This window comes from Phyllostomus hastatus, unplaced genomic scaffold (genome assembly GCF_019186645.2).
Source record: "Phyllostomus hastatus isolate PE091 unplaced genomic scaffold, TTU_PhHast_1.1 phas_scaffold_501, whole genome shotgun sequence".
In the NCBI taxonomy this organism is placed as follows: domain Eukaryota; kingdom Metazoa; phylum Chordata; class Mammalia; order Chiroptera; family Phyllostomidae; genus Phyllostomus; species Phyllostomus hastatus.
The window spans coordinates 9409053-9426444 of NW_025334033.1; the positions used below are offsets into that span (position 1 = coordinate 9409053).

The window sequence follows — 17392 nt, forward strand, 5'->3', positions numbered from 1 at the left end:
TAATAGTCCTGCGGCCTAGCCAAACTACCACAAAGTGACACTGTTTCTATGCGGAAATAATTTTACGTTCTTAACAAACGAATTACAAAAGCAATTTTCCTGTTACCTCAACCCTGGGACCCAATCCAACAAACGAGGGACAGAGAGAATGTAGCTAATACTATTGATTGGCGTGCATTCCAACCAACCTACAAGGGAAGGAGAGTACGCATGCACAAGTCGTTATCCAATCAGTACGCAGCGGCAGAGGCAGGGCTTGTGGAAACGGCCTCCACTGGGTTGGCGGACTTGTGAAGGAGCAAAGATGGCGGAGTAAGAAGCTCCGCTGTGGTCCGGCCTACTTAGGCCCGGCCGGGGTAGGCCGGTGCCCGGGCGATCCATTGCTTCTGCTGACTCATGCGAGGTAAGCCCAGAAGGCCAGCAACGAGAGGACAGCTAAGAATTGGCCCGGCCCAGCCCTGCGGTGGAGCCTGCCTGCGCTGGCACTGGCTTCGGCCGCCGTGGGTTTCCTCCCGAGCTGTCCCAGGGTGGCCGCACCCGCCTTGTGGGATATCACCACTTGGTCCTCGACCGGCCACTGACTGACCCCAATACCACGTCTGACTGCCGGGTGTTCCCTGGTGGTTGCGCCCACCCGGGGGTGTGTGTCTGGCAGCCTCTGTGTCTGCCGTTGGTTTATCTTTTGAAGAATATATTTATACTCCTCGCCTCAACGGCTTCGTTGTCACTGTTTTGCCTGAGGCTCCTGTATCGATCCAGGCCTGCTACGGTTAGGAGTATTTTGTGTCCTTGGTCCTTTGACCTTGAGGTTTGGTCTAACAGGTTGCCCCTAGGATTTTTTTGTTTGTTCCAAAATCAGAGATCCCTAGGATTTTAATTTGAGCCTGTGTATAGTGCATGTCCCCTTGCCACCTTGCTACATCCATTCGTTCCCATCCCACTTCAAACTTGAAAGAGCTCAGTAAGAAGCTTTGTCCCTGTGTGACCTACCTCATAATTCCCTAAAGGGCATTAATCTCGGCTTTCTCTAGGTCTCGGTAGAATTCTCCGTTGTTTTCCAGAGCTAGAGTCAGTATACAATTTTTATTTATTTATTTCTTTATAGAGAGAATTTAGATTTTGGGGAATTATTAGAACGTAATTTGTGTAATATGGTGGGATTGCAAAGTGTAATACTGTCAGGCATTTGTATTCGGTTTTTGTTTAACATTATGGGGTATCTTTTTTTGTAATTTAGGTTGTTACCACCCCTCAGTCGTTCTTTCAGTTAAATTCTGGGAAAAGTTCCTATTATCAGGTTTGTGAATTGGTGAAGCCTGTTTAAAACAGCACGTCAGTTGGGTCCAGTTCGGTCCAGTTCAAATGACATGTCATAATACAAATGAATGTTTCTGATAAGGCTGTTTGCTGGCCCTGGATTGAACAGAGCTGAAAATATCAGGTAAAGGGCTTTTAAATACGATCTTCCTGTTGATTTTGTCAGGAGTAGGTTTTTGTTTTTTTGTTTTTTTGTTGTTTTTTTTTTCATTTCAGTTAGGAGAAGAAAGAAGATACGGAGTAGAGGAAAGGAAGAGCTTTCTTCCTCTCTGCCTTACTGAGGGGAGTGGTCATCTGTACTAAAGCAAAGGTCTTTTGTGGGGAGAAGAGAGTCCGGAGCATCATCACCAAATGGGATAGTGTTCCATAAAAACTTGATAAACACTGCTTCAAGAGTTTTGACATCTTTATAAAATAAATGCCAGTGCAGGTAGACAGTAACTTCTGACTGTTCCTTCTGAAGTTTTCAATAGTGATGTTTTTTAGAAAAGCTTGATTTATTTGAGTAATTTTGCACAAGAATGCAAAGAGCACCAGTGAGGGCTGTATCCTTACTGTAATGTTCTTTTTATTTTTCCTTATCACAGGAAGAACATTGACTTTTAGGTGCTTTTATATTCATCTGGAAAAGAAAAAATTTTGAACTCAGGATTTGGCAAGTGAGTAATAGTCGCTAATGCTTCCAAATACTGTTTAAGCAGCTTGAAAATAGCTGGATAGAAGAGGAACGATAAACCATTAGCTAAAACAGAAAATGAATATCCAAAGTAACTATAAATAATTGATATGTAAGCTTAATCTTTTATTTTCAGCAATAACAATGCATTAAGTATAAAAAAGAAAAGAAAGACTTAATCATTTGCCCAAACCCACTGAGCTACAACAGTTATGGTTAAAATATAAATTAAAAAAAATTTTTTTTAATTTGTTAACTTTAGAGAGAGAGAAGAAGGGAAAGAGAGAGAGAAACATCGACTTGTTGTTCCACTTATTTTTGTATTCATTGGTTGACTCTTGTTGTGTCCTGACTGGGGATTGAACCCACAGCCTTGGCATGTAGGGACAACACTCTAATTAACTGAGCTACCTGGCTAGGGCATGATAAATTTTATGTTACATGAATTGTACCACAATTTTAAAAAGTGGAAAAAAGGTAAGTAAAAAACTCTAACTATAACCCCAGTTGGCTCAGTTGGTTGTAGCATTGTCCCATAAATCAAATGGTCACAGGTTTGACTCGCAGGCAGGGCACATGCCTAGGCTGTAGGTTTGGACCCTGGTCAGGGCAGTTAAGAGAAGCAACCAATTGATGTTTCTCCCTCTCTCTCTCTCTCCTCCCCCAGCCTTTCCCCTTCTCTAAAATCAATAAACTTGTCCTCTGGTGAGGATTTAAAAATAAAAAATTCTCACTATATGTTTCAGTATTAAGAAAAGGAGTAAACATTGGGCAAAATGCCTTTTAAGTGATAGAGTCTTTATCATATGGTTTACAGGAGAGGCTTTATTGCTTAGATTTAGAATCTTAAGATCGACAGTAATGGAAACTTGACATTGGGCATAGCACAATGTTGCTAGCAATTTACATATCCATAAGGAAATGATATAAATAAATGTAGGTGCCTCCGAGAAGTACTTACAAGGTAGCTTTAATTCTGGAAATCGAATGATCTCATATGTATTAAAGGGGAAAGCAAGGTGCAGAACTAAGTGTATCACATGCTTTCATTTTGGGGGAGGAAATCTATTTACACAGATTTTATGTAGCTGTAGAATATCTCTAAAAGGATATGCAAGAGACACTATAGATCTTATTTCACCTTGTCCTATCTTGTGTATTTGTTACCTTTCAAGTAAATAATTTAACATATCCAAACAAAGGAAGCACTCAATAAATATTTGATAAATGACTGAGAAGTTAAATTTTTGCCTAAGCAGTAGTTTTACATTACTATAGTCCATTCATATCTGGGGGCAGAAACAAGCCCAACACTTTTTTTTTTTTTTTAATTCGTCATCCAACGATATGTTCATTGATTTTTAGAGAGGAAGGGAAAGTGAGAGAAACATCTATTGGTTGCCTCCCCTATGTGCTTTGACTGGGAATCAAACTCGCAGCCTAGGTATGTGCCCTCACCTGGAAATAAACCCACAATGTTTGGTGTTCTGGATGAAGCTCTAACCAACTGAGCCACCTGGCCAGGACCCCAATAGTTTTTTTAATAAGACACTGAAAAGACTTAATTTGAATGACAATGATAGCCACTGTGTTTTGCGAAGTGTGTTCTGAACTTACTGCTTACATAGCAAAGTAAGAAAGGAGTATTTCACTCCCAGGTCTTTAGAGAAAGCAAAGTGTATTGATGTATGACAAATGACCTGAAATTTAATGAATTAAAACAACAGTATATCGCCCTGGCTGGTGTGGCCCAGTGGATTGAATGGTGGCCTGTGAACCAAAGGGTCACTGGTTCAATTCCTAGTCAGAGCACATGCCTGGGTTTCTGGTCAGGTCCCCAGTAGGGGACACGCAAGAGGGAAGTACACAATGATGTTTCTCTCCCTATCACCCTACCTTCCCCTCTCTCTAAAAATAAATAAATAAAATATTTTTAAATATTTTAAATCTTTACTCTCTACAAAAAAAAAAAACAAAAACAAACAGCAATATATCCCTAACTGGTGTGGCTCAGTTGGTTGGGTTCATACCACAAAGTGGAAGGTCGCCAGTTTGATTCCCGGTCAGAGCACATGCTTGGGTTGTGGGCCTGGTCCCTGTTGGGAGTACATGTGAGAGGCATGTATTTCTCTCACACATTTGTGTTTCTCTCCCTCTCTCCGTCCCTCCCTTCCCCTCTCTCTTAAAAAGAAAGAAAATCTTTAAAAAACTAGTATACGTGTATTATCTCTCACAGATTCATGTGGGTCAGAAATTAGATGGCAGCTTAGCTGGGGATTTCTGGCTTGGGGTCTCAAAAGGTTGCAGTCAAGACACTGTCTGGATTGGCAATCATCAGCTCTAATTCCATGGTGGCTCATTCACGTGACTGGCAAATTCATGCTGGTGAAGGAAAACCTCAGTTCTTTGCGATGTTAGTCTCCTTCCCAGTTGCTTGACTGACATCATAATACAACATCTGCCTTCTCCCAGAACAGGCAGTCCAGGACAAGAAAGTAGAAGTTGGAGCTCCACCTATAACCTTGCCTTGGAAGTCACTCAGTATCATTTCCTCCTCATTCTGTTGGTCACTATTTTGATACCAACTAGTGTACTTTTATACAGTAAGTCAAAAGGCAGGGTCCCCAAGACTGCCCTTACGTTAAATGCCAGTTGCGTGTTGGAGGATTCCCAAGCCACGTGAACCGTCTGAACAACTGGTCACAAATTCAGGAGTTCCTATGACTCTGTCCAAACCAACTTGTGGTTTTGTTGACTTTCTCTATTTTTATATTTTATTTAACTCTGCTCTAATTTTTTTCCCTTTCCTTCTTGATAGCTTTCCATTTAGTTTATTCTTTTTCTAGTTAAGGTGTAAAGTTAGGTTGTTGCTTTGAGATCTTTCCTTTTTAATGTGAGCCTTTACAGCTGTAAATTTCCCTCTTAGGACTGCTTTTGCTGCATTCCATAAGTTTTGGTGTGTTGTGTTTTTGTTTCTGTTTGTCTCAAGGTGTTTTCTAATTTCCCTTGTGATTACTTTGACCCACTGGTTGTTTTGGTGTGTTGTTTAATTTCCACAGGCTCATTTATTGTAAACAAGAATTTAAGAGTTTCCCTACCGGGGACAAAAGACAGTTAAATTATTTATTATTCAGCCCTGGCTGGTGTGACTCCGTGGATTGAACACTGGCCTGCAAACTGAAAGGTCACCAGTTCTATTCCTGGTCAGGGCACTTGCCTGGGTTGCCCAGTTGGGGTGTACGAGAGGCATCTGATAGATGTTTCTCTGTGCATTGGCACATCGCTGTTTTCTCTTTCTCCCTCCTTTCCCTCTAAAAGTAAATAAACACAATCTTTAAAAAGGTAAACAATTTGGAAATTCATTATTATACAGTAGTCACTTAGATCAAACCTGATGCTTTATTAGAGGGACTATAAAAAAGTGTGACCACTGGGAGGCAGCAATGACCAGGGACCATTTTGGAAGCTAACTACCACACGAAGTCATTTGACTCAGATCTGACTAGGACGACAACTGCTGCATTGAAATTCCCTGTTTTCCCTTTCCATTCATTCAGTAAGTCAGGCTTTCTGATACAGAGTTACTTTATATAATCAACAGCACTAAGCAGACTTCAGAGACACAGAAGTACCACGTAAGCTGCCAACTTTACAGGGATGTACTTGTGTTTTATAGATCAGAGTATATAGTTGCAGTTTCCTCACCTAACTCTAGAACCTATGTCTATTTAAATTTTAACTCATGTTGACTCAGTGTATTTAAGAGCCCTGCTGTTCTCCTTCATTCAACAAATTTTTATTAAGTGCTTACCATGGGTCACACCCTATTATTGGGATTCATCAGTTAACAAAATGGGTTCCTTCCTAGTGGAGCTTACATTTTAGACAAGACAGTACATGAGAAACATAGTAGGTAACTTAAGTAGTAAGTTAGATAGTATTCTGTGCCATGAATAAAAGAAAAAGGAGAGCAGGGTAAAGGGAAATGGTGGGAGTGTGTCTGTGTTTAGAGGGACTGGCAGGGGGCCAGTGTAACCTAAATAGGGACTCAAAATAGGCCTCATTGAGAAAATAGCATTGGAATAAAAGTGAAGGGACTTAATCATGCAGATACCTGGGAAAGAGTCTTCTCACAAAGGTGACAGCCGGTACAAAGGCTGTAAGGTAAGAGCATACCTGACATTTGAAGAAGAGCAAGGAGTCCACTGTGATTGGAACCCACGATGAAGGCAGGAAAGGGCATGGAGTTGAGGGTCAGAAGAGATATGGTTGAAGGTGGGTGGTGTAGGTCTTAAGGGGAATCTTGTAGGCCAATCTTTGGTCAGAACTTTGGCTTTTATATTGCGCTATTTATTCAGTTTTCAAAAGGGTCCAACAGTTTGTGATACATATGCGGTCTGTCAGGAAAAAGTCCAGCCATTGTTAATATAACGAGAACGGTTTGCACAACATCAATGTAACCTGGCAGCCAAGGAGAGTGGACTGGAATGCACTAGCATGAACAAGGACGACTTCACTGTACTGGTCAGTGGGGGGCAGTAGATGCCATTGAATGAACATGTGTGCTGTGTGGCCATTGCATTCAAACCAACTTGAGTAACCAGAGCAATGAATCTGCATCAAATCTTGCATTAAGTTTGCATAGTCCTCTGTGGAAACTATTCCGATGATTCAGAAGGCTGCAGCTATGGGTAACTGGCAGCTTTATCACAACAATGCACCCACTCATGCATCATGTCTCCTGCAGAGGTTTTTCATAAAACATCAAATCACCCAGGTGACTCAGCCCCGCTACAGCCCAGATTTGGTGCCCTGCGACTTCTGGCTTTTCCCAAAACTAAGGTCATCTTTGAAAGAGGAGATTTCTGACCATCAGTGAGATTCAGGAAAATACAACGAAGCAGCTGATGGCAATTGTATGAGATCCCAAGGTGCCTATTTGTAGAGGACTGAACCCCTACAAATTGTCCTATGACATGATTTCTTGTGTCTTGTATCTTCTTCAGTAAATGTCTCTTTTTCATAGTGCATGGCTGGGTACTTTCTGGACAGACCCTGTATGTATGTATTTAGAGTATAGAAAACGGAATAGTCATGTCTAATATCTAAAATTGGGTATTTTGAAGAAAATACAAACTTATGATATTCTAGCATTATTTCCAAATATTAAGATAATGATTGTATGCATTTTTATTAGTGCTGCTGAAGGAATATGAAGAAAAGGTACTTTTTTTAAGGCTTGTTTTGTACTTGTTTGGTTATATATTCTGGAAAGAACTAGCTTTTTTTTTTTTTTAAATCCTCAGCCAAGGATATGTTTATTGATTCTAGAGAGAGAGAAAGGGAAAGAGAGAGAAGACATCAATGTGAGAGAAAAACAAGGATCAGTTGTCTCCGATATGCACCCCAACTGGGAATCAAACCCACAACCCAGGTATGACCGCTGACTGGGAATCCAGCCTACAACAGTTCCGTGCACCAGACGATGCGTCAACTAACCAGCCACCTGGCCGGTCCCTGCCAATTATCTTGCCATCAGAATCCAACTGTCTAACTCTAGTGGCTGGTGCAAACTTTGAATCAGCCTGAATGGGCTTATATAACAAAACAGCCCTGTTGCTGGTGCGGTTCTGATGGCCTGTCTGTGGATTGACTATATTTTTTCCCCTTACAGTGCTGCTTTGGCAACAAGTGCAAATTCCATAATTCTCTTACTCTTGATTTGATTCTGAATTAATTTACATTTGCCTTTCATAAGTTTTGATTCAGAACTGTGTCACCTTCAACCAGAAGAGGGTATTCATATTCAGTGAAGTAACTTTTTAAAATGTATATGACATACTAAAAAATGAGGACTAATTAGCTAATTGCAATTTGCCATTTTTGTAAGCCATAGTAATTTAAGCTGTTGATAGCATCAGTGGTTTTTAAATGTTATATTATAAAATACACATAATGTAAAAGTTATCATTTTAACCACTTTTAAACGTACAATTCATTGGCATTAGGTACATTCACATTGTTGTGCAGCCATTACTAGCATCTATTTCTAGAACTTTCTCATCATCCCAAACAGAAACGCAGTACCCATTAGTAACTTTCAATTCCACTTTTTGTCCCTATGAATGTGCTTATTCTAGGTACCTCATTTAAGTGGAATTATACAATATTTATTTTTTTGTCTGACTTTTGCAGATACTTGCAATTTAACAAGGGCTATGTTTAACAGCAGTAAACTGCTGATGTTTTTAAATGCTTGCATTTGGTGACATGATACAGTACAAATTATTTAACTTATACTCTACAATTGTTCAATGTTAGTCTCGTGTAGTTGAAGATAATTCAAAGTAAGATGCTTCATATATGGCATGAGTCTTGAGTATTTAGACATCAGATTTGGAGTACAATACTGCTTTTATCTATTTATCTATTTCAATCCTCACCTGAGGATATGTTTATTGATATTTTAGAGAGAGAGAGAAACATCCATTGGTTGCCTTCTGTACACACCCCAACGGGGGACTGAACCCACAACCTTTTGGTGAATGGGATGATGCTGAAAACACCTGAGCTGCCTGGCCAGGGCAAGTAGTACACAGCTTTTAAACACAAATATTTTATACCATTTTATGGCTGTAAAAACTTAGAGTATGTTACTCCATTCGGCATAAGAGGAAATTAATGTGTATATTTCACTTTATGTAAGTTTTTATATACATCTAACTTTTTTGTATCATACTTATATTTTTTTCTGGCTACTGCTTTTGCTTTTCTGATGACAATACTGAATTTGGTGTTATGTTGGACATTTTCTCTTAGATAAAGTGTAATCCAAAACATTGTTTTCTTTCTATGTGTTAAATATTTTTAAAAGTAAGCTCATACAGGAAGTACCTGTTCTAATCTTCCTGTTTTTAAACTTATTTTGTATTTCTAGGAATTTCTATGTTGTCTCCTGGAGTGGATAGTCCTGCCTCTTCTATCCAGTCCCTTTCCATAATCTTGAAATGCAAGTATCTCTTCTCTACACTTTACCTCCATGATTGGAAAGGCAGCTTTTCTTTTTTCCCCACGTCAAAAATTCAACACAGAGAAGCTCCTAGGATGCAGTCATTCTGCCAATTTCTTCAGGAAGAAAGAAGCAACTGACATGTTTCTTCTGCTATTTTCTTAATTGTAAAGAAATTATTTTGCAAGCTGAAGAGTGGTGTTAATTTGAAACAAGTGCTTAGATAGTGGTATTTGTGAACTTTTTACCTTTTGTTCCCAGCAAGAAGACTATCTAAATAGCAAGTATCAAGGTTTTTGTTGTTGTTGTTTTTAAATGTCTTCCAGTTTTAGCACTATCATAAGCACAGTTGCAACTACAGGAGTAAATTACAAATGTGTTGTAATTGGAAATGGAAGAGATGCTAAATATATATGTATCTCCAGGCTCATCCTGTGACATAGATTAACTGGCTAAGAACAGAGGTCCAATATTGCAGTTAAATCTTTGATGTGATAAGCATAACAACAAAATATCAAAAAGTTAATTCCATGTCTGAATAAATCATCACCATCTCTGTATAACTACGTATTGTAACATGTAAATCCACATTCTTGGATGAGAAGAGCAATTTTTTTCTCCTACAGAAGGAAGCTGTCCTGTCTCAGAAGTCTTTGGACATTTGGTATTTTAAAATGCTTTGCTTATCTGTTCTTCTAAGAAAGGGCCATATTGTACAGATGCTAACCCTATGAATGCATGCTTGGAGTTAGTGAAAGTTTGGTAAAAGGAAACAAAAGTTTTGAGTCCAACAATGGAACCCTGTTCACCTCCCTAGGATGAGAAGCTGCTGTTACAAATTACTTCATTCTTTTTTGTGGAGTCTTATATAGCACGTAAGACTTTTTCCATGCTGCTAAAGCTGGAAGATAAATGGCATATGTGGATTTTCTGTTCAGAAGATGGGATGGACCCTACAGTATAACCTGTCCTCAACTTTGGAGGAATGGGGCAAAATGAGAAAACTTGCCATATGACTCCCCTCTCCTAAGAAAAGGAAGCAGAAAATGACTTACAGTTCCACCTGACTTGATGGCATTTTACATCCTGCAGCTGTTTTTGTAAAAGCATAAATAACTTTTTCATGTGATCCAAGACCAGTATTTGGATGTTTGATTTCTTTTTCTAGATGACAGCTGTAGAGTTAGGCTGAAAAGGCTAGGACTCAGGTAACTTTCCTCAATCTCATCAGAGCATGGGCCTCAGACGCAGTGTGCCCAAACTAGTGGTTGGTTCAGTTTACAAGAAATTCAGGTCTGAAAAAAACCTGAAACAAGAAAAATAGTTCCAATAAGAAGTATGGGTCTTACTTTCCCTTAAAACTTACACTGTAGAGGAACAGAATATGTATAGAGCTGTTCTTCTTGCAGAATCAGCAGAGGACCAGGGTGTGAATTGTCAGGTCTCTGTATAAGAAGAATGAAATCTTTATGCATTTTTGTGATTGGAGAAAGAATTTGAAAGAATTTAAAGCTTCTTAGTTGAAATTAAGAACAAATCATCTTAGATTATCTCTGTGATTTTGGGAATATTTGCCTAGGGGCAAACATGCTGTGATGTTGAAAACTTGGGGCAGATTTACCAAAATTTGAGAGGGATAGAACTGGCCAAAAAATGGAGATGGTGAGCACTCTTGATTAGTTTAATTGATCAGCCAATTTAAAATGGCATAAGAAAGCTTTGTAGTAAAAATAAATAGATAAAATGTCATTTTCTCTAATTGAGGGCTATTACTGAGTGGTAAAACATAGAAGTAACTTGGGGTAAAGGTAACAATTTTTTCTCTTAAGTAACTTCCCAGCCACTTATGATATTTTAGTATTTTGGAATCGTTAAGACAACAGAATTTACATACATGGGTCCCACTGATATAATGAGACTATTACATAGAAAAGTCATATCTTTAGTTGTTTGTTACCTATCTTCCTCGTGTCCTTTTGACAACTTTTTGGGTAGGATCATTTGGCAGGAAATAAGGACCCTGCACTATGAGCATAGTGAAACTATCTCTGGCCCACTTGTTTGAATAGGTGTCAGACTCAGCTTCTCCGGTTGCTTTACATTTTTTCATTTCATAGCTAAGAGAACCACTATTTAATGTTCTTTCAAGTTGTTTCTGCATCTTGTTAGCAAATGGCATTTAACAAAATGAGTGTATTCCACTTATATTTGTCCAGCGTTTACTTATATAGAAATTTTTTCCCGGTCTATTTTGGTCCCCTTCTTATGACAAAAGTTGTAATTTTAGGCAGGACTGTGCCTCAAGCTATAGCTGTGCCTGCTTCCTCTCCTTTGCTCATCTATGTTAGCTGGCAGGTTTGGGTTTTTTTGTTTAAGTTAAAAACGGGATATGTGCAATAGAAATATATATATGTATATTTTAATACTTGTGGACAAATGTTACAAGTTGTTTCAGAACAACAAAATCACCAATGTCTTCCATTTTGAGATGTGTATAGTTTTGTAAGCATTAGTGCTTGGTAGAATATTGTAGTGCCATGTTAGGAGTTAGTGCATGAGCCTAGTAATATTTTAAACTTTGGGATGAATTATAATAACCAATAGTGTAAAAAGTGGGAAATTTAGACCTTTTCTTTTTTCATAAGTTTTTGTACCCATGATATTCTCCCTGGGGAGAGATTAGGCCAAAAAAAAAAAACCTTGTTTATAAATAGTAATGTGGGATCGCAGTGTGAAATACTGTGTTTGAGGAGTTTTAAGCTTTCCGTGAGGTAGCTGCAAACCAGCTGCCTTTGTGTCTTATGAAACCTCACATGAAAACGTGGCCCCATTTCATGATTCTGTTTTGCTCAGTTTGAGGTGAGATTGTTCTTATGCTGTTTTCACATTTTGTCTTCTACGTTTATTATTTTCCTACTCCTTTTGCATCAAGAAATTATATCGCATGTCTTACTGAGATGCTCTGTTAGTTGCTTAAATGAGTGCTTTTCTAATCTGCAGGTCATTAACACTTTCTGTCTGCAGCATGCCATGTGTCAGTAGTTCAGAGTGTCCTGCATTAATTTGTCATGTGCTTTTCCCATTTCCAAATTTGCTGAATTGTGTATTGTTGGAATTCCAGACCTTTTCAAGGAATTGGAAATGCAGCCAACAGAGCCTGTGTAGGTTGCCATGTAGAGTAACTAACTTTTGCTTGGTCATAGCTGCCTCAGACGGCTTTCACTTTTCTACTTTCCTAGTAGACATAAAAGTTATTTTGTTCTGAAAGTGTAAGATAGCTTACTGTAGAAAAGAAATTCCTACCTCTAAAAGCTGCCTTGAGAACTGGGAAGTGGCAGTTTTCTGGGGTGATTTTTAAATCTCAGTATTAGGAGAGTCCAGGATTTATTGACACAGGTCCTACAGTCAGCATGATAGGAAATGCAAATCTATTTTAATGCAGTGTGTCTTGTGTGTAGAAGCAGACTTGGACAAATAGACTCTTCTGCAGCAGATCTCCAGGGACCCAGGTTTCAATTCTCATAGTGTACTTTAAGTAGTTGTACTCTTGGCTCAAATAGTTTAGTGCCTGTGAGAATCCATTTTCGAAAAGCATTTAAACATTTTTTCAAAATACCTCTGAAAAGGTAATGAATGCAAAATAGCACAGTATATATAGCAAAGGGTATTCCCTATTGCAAAAAAAAAAAGCCATAAAATGAACTGATACTTTTTGAGAGGTAGACTTTTACTAGCAATAACAGTTTTGGCATGGTGTAGTAAGTTTCATTAGCAAGCTTGTATAGTAGAGTTAAGTATCACTAGAGTTTGTGATGCTCTGTGGTTAACAGAGTTGCACAAAAGGATGTTCTAGATAAAGAGCATATAAAAGGTACTTTTAAAACTATGAATGTATATGAATATATCAGTGAGAAATAGCAACTTTGTGTAAGTTAAAAGTTAAAGACCCTATTGGTTTCCTAGAGCAGAGGGTTAGAGCCATTGAATGAAATTTTTCTATTGCTTAACCTGGAAATAAATGTACTCTTACTGATGAAGTCCCACTGAAGCCATCATGTGGGGATTTTGCTTATGATTTTTTTTTAAGCACCAGGCTAATAGCATACTTTTTGCTTTGTCACCGTATCTTTCTCCATTAGTTTCCTGGGTGCATTTTTAAAAAGGAACAGTTTGTTGTGTATATGTATTTAAGGTTAAAAAGAACAAGAACTTGGATAGCTAGCTGACCTATGGTTAGTTTAGGGGAGTTAAGATTTAAAGATGTAAAACAAAAGGATTGATGGGAATAGCCAAAGACAGTATGTTGGTTTTTTAAACCTTGTCTAATACAGATGTGCTAGGCTTGTGGCCTGTGACTACTTATTTTAATGGGAACCCAGCAAACTAGTTTCTTGATCTGAGCAAGCTTAGCTCACATCAGGATATAATAGTGGAATGAGGGTGACTTCTTACTCCCTTTTACCTCATGTCATCTTGGCCATTTAGCACCTTGAAGACATCCTTGAGAAGACTCGGTCTCTGTTCCCTTGTTTTGCCAGGGGAAGAAAAAAACTAAAAGATAAATGGAGAAGATCTAAGAAAATAGTGCCTCTTGAATATTTAATTCTTATATGGCAAATCCAAAGGATAGGGAGGCTATATTAAATTGATTATAGCTCCTCTTTAAATGTCCCACGCCATCAGTTGATGTTGGAGACATTGGAATAACCAAGCAATATTCAGACATCTGCATGATCATGAGGACACCAGATGTATTACTGTGATGTCAACAGTTTAGTTTCATAGAACAGTTAAAGCTTACCCTTAACAGCCACATCAGTGGTTTCAAATGCTAAAATGTGCTACAAGTTTTTGTAGTTTCAAAGTATACAGTTAATTACTTTTCATTGTTGTGGTCTCATGTTTACTCTTTGTGTACCTGTGATATGCAAAATATGAAGAGACCCTTGTTCTCCAGGAGTTTACATTATCATGGTGCTGCTGGTGCAAGCAAATTACTTCTAGTTTATTCAGAACATTGCTTGGCTATTAATCATACCATATTTGGAAGGATCCCTTGACCAACCATTTTCAAAACCAGAGGGCTATGCTAAATTTCAGGGCATTGATTTTTGCGTTTACATTGTATTAGCTCTGCTGTTCATAAACTCCTTCCCCCTGGGAGCTGTGCAGGTAATGCTCTTCATATGAATTGGAGAAGAAACCATTCTAAGAGCACCTTTACCATCCCTACACCACTTATGCTCCTCTATGCTACAGCAGGCAAAAGGCCAAGAAACTTACTGCTCCAGAAGACTGTGCATCTCTCAATTCTTTTTTTTCCCAGAGTTTTTACATCATTCTCTATCCAGAAGGACCAGGATTTACAATTAAATTAAGCCTTTTATAACTGAATAGTGGTCCTAATTTTAAACTTCGTGTGTGACTTTTGTACCTCTCTTCTGAAGCATTGTGATAGATGTGGAGCACCTGCCTGCATTTCTAAGCAATTACTTTATTAACCCCCATTTTTTTATTGAAACTTTGCATGTATCCTTTGTTTTTAATTCCTCTGAATCAAGGGGTTTACTTTGCATGTTTATTATTAAAAGTGGGTCTGGATGAAAGTGCAAGAAATAGTAACAGGCCTATAACTCTGATTTTAGAGTACTGATATTCTAATGCATGATTGATTCAAAATGTCCAGTATTACGTGGCTACTAGTAATTTATATATATATATATATGCATCTAATAATGAAGCAATAGACTTAAACCAGTAGCTTGAATTTATTGTTTGGATCATTAGATTTCATTTTCTAATTAAAGATGATCTTAACTTCCATTGAAAATGGGAACTAGATGATAAACAGGAGCAACTGTAAGACATTCAGTCAGGAATAGAGCATAACAGTGCTCATCACCCTCTAACCTCTTGCCTGTTTCCATTAGTCCCCAAGCATGTTTAAAAACAATATAAAAGGCACAAACTAAGCATGTGGAATAAATAAATATAGCTATGGCTATAGTAATCAGAAAGGTGCAGAGTTTCAGAAAGGGTAGGAAAGTAGGGACTATAAGTGTGAAGTATGTAAAATAGATAGGGGTTTGTCTGATAAAGTTTATGTGGCTCAAATTTGCATCTCATAACTAGGATCTTGGAAGTGAATAGAGGCAATGTGCACATATTTCATGTTTCACGATTTTCAGATAACTAGGCTACTTTCTGGATGGTACTGGTATGGTATCCGAGAAGGGTCCCAGCAGCAAAAGAAACTGCTCCATTTTGTGGAAATAGTCCTGAGAACATTAACATACCCGTGGGTTAGTTTTTCTTTTGTTATTGTATTACATTAACACTTTTTTTTTTAATAGCCAGAGTTTTATTCTTGATACTTTGGTCAAATGACATAATTTCTTGCCTAAAGCTTTTGATACCAGCTAAACAGGAGCAAGTTTTCAAATTTGTTTATTGTGGTAGCTTAAAATTTTTTAGATGATTCCTAACTTTGGAATGATCTTTGTAAATTATTATGGTACATAATGTAAATGGATTACTTATATCTGAAAGAGGCCTAAACAGGATTAGACTAGACACTTTGCTGTGGGATTTCACTCCAAATACCTTTGGGGATGTGTAAGTTTAACATCACTGCAGTGTCTGGTCTCCACTCAAATACAGGAAGTAAGATGTCATATCCCTTGTGTAAATCTTTGCCATGTATTAGTAACATGCCTGTCAACCAGTGAAACCAATGAAGATTTAAGGACTGAGTTTCTCTAAACTCTCCCATTATTCCACTAAGGCATATTAAAAGTTACTGGGAAAACAGACATCACAGATTTCTCCACAAGTCCATATACTTAAGCTTCCTTTTAATTCAAAATAGATATTTTAGGGTTACTAACAATCTTCAGAAGATTTTGTGTCCTGTTGTGATGGTTTGCCATGCCACTGATTGAAATATATTTTTCTCCCAGGGATAATAAAGATATTCTGGCAATACATTATCATCAGTCCTTAAACAACAGTAATCATTTTAGGGCTTACCCTAAAATTACTCATCACTTGTAATTTGAAAGATTCCCATTCAAGTACCCTTCACATAGATTTTTATGTACTGTCTTATTGAGTATAGTTGTCACTGTTTTCACTTGCTGATGCATCTTCTCCCTTGCACCATTGGTATAGACGATAATGTTAAAAGAATTTCATTGAATGTTAAAGTATTACAAAAGGCAGCTTGCTTTTTTAATCTATGCATCTTTGGGATTTTAGAAAAGATTTTATTCTTTGATGTAAAAAGGAACTGCTTTAAGAGTTGGAAACTCTGCACCTGTGTATATGTATATTTTGGCAATAAAGCAGCATGGGCTGAGAATGCACTGAAATTTCACTGTGTTATTTGGAATGGGTCATCTCTAATGATGCCACAAATTATGGAGATGGGAAGAGGAACCTATACACAAACGTGTGCTGAGGTCCAGGCTCCAGCTACCTGAGTTGTGGTTCCCAGTGTCCAGAGGAACGGACAACCATCTGAAAAAAAGAGGCATCCCATTTATTTATTTTCAAATTGTAAGAGAATGTTTATTTAGAAAGTTACAGAGGTAGAAGTGAGCCATCTGGGCTGCATAGGTCAGGAAATAAGTCACAGAGGCAAAAGAAAGGTCTTGAGAGCTTAAGTAGAAGGCAAGGAAGGGAAAGGTGGGGGCACGCTCCCCAAAGGGACAGAGCACCTAAAGGCATCCCATTCAAACTTGCTCCATTCCCTTCTTTGGGGTGAGCCTTAATGGTAGGTCTGTGAGCAAATGTTTCTGCTGAGGAAATAGTGATCTAAGTACAGCAATGACACAACCACTGCAGGAAATCTTTCCTACCTGAAATATATAAAGCATTTAAGACCTTTTAATATTTAAATGTTGGCTAAGTTAACTAGAGGTTTTAACACTATAAGAAGAGATCCTTCTTGATTCAGGTGAAAGGAGTTTTTTCAAGTAAAAAATCAGACCTTACAAATTTCTTCTTTGGAATTGAATATTGTAAATGTAGAGGAACAAAAGCTGTGTGGTTTTTTATGGTGTGACTAATTTAATAGTGCTGTTGATTTATGAGACTATTCATTTAATGTACAGTTATTGATACATTTCATTCCCAAGCACTCTGCTAGATCTTGGGCTTACAATAATGAAGATGGTTTCTGCTGTTAATTAAGGAGCTTTTGGGTTTAACACTCAGGGACCTTCAGTATGCAAGTTTATTCTTACAGTTACATGGAATTTTGAAACTACTTTTATTCAACATACAGATGATGATACATGGTATCAAACTTTAGTAAAGGAGCCTTAGACTCTGTTAATGTCAGCCACTCTGTCATCGATGTTTGTTAGACTCTGAGAGGAGCTCTTAGA

The 17392-nt window shown here is 38.0% G+C and overlaps 1 long non-coding RNA gene across 3 annotated transcripts; it reads left to right on the forward strand.

Annotated features, from left to right (window-relative positions):
• The first annotated feature begins 250 nt into the window (after positions 1-250).
• On the forward strand, positions 251-16372 carry LOC123808574. 3 transcript variants are annotated; one of them, XR_006783801.1, is made up of 3 exons: positions 251-403; positions 1905-1976; positions 8931-16372. It is a non-coding gene; the product is annotated as an uncharacterized LOC123808574 (long non-coding RNA). The 3 variants fall into 3 exon arrangements; XR_006783803.1 differs by lacking the exon at positions 8931-16372 and adding an exon at positions 7325-7383; XR_006783802.1 differs by lacking the exon at positions 8931-16372 and adding an exon at positions 7300-7341.
• The last annotated feature ends 1020 nt before the right edge of the window (positions 16373-17392 follow it).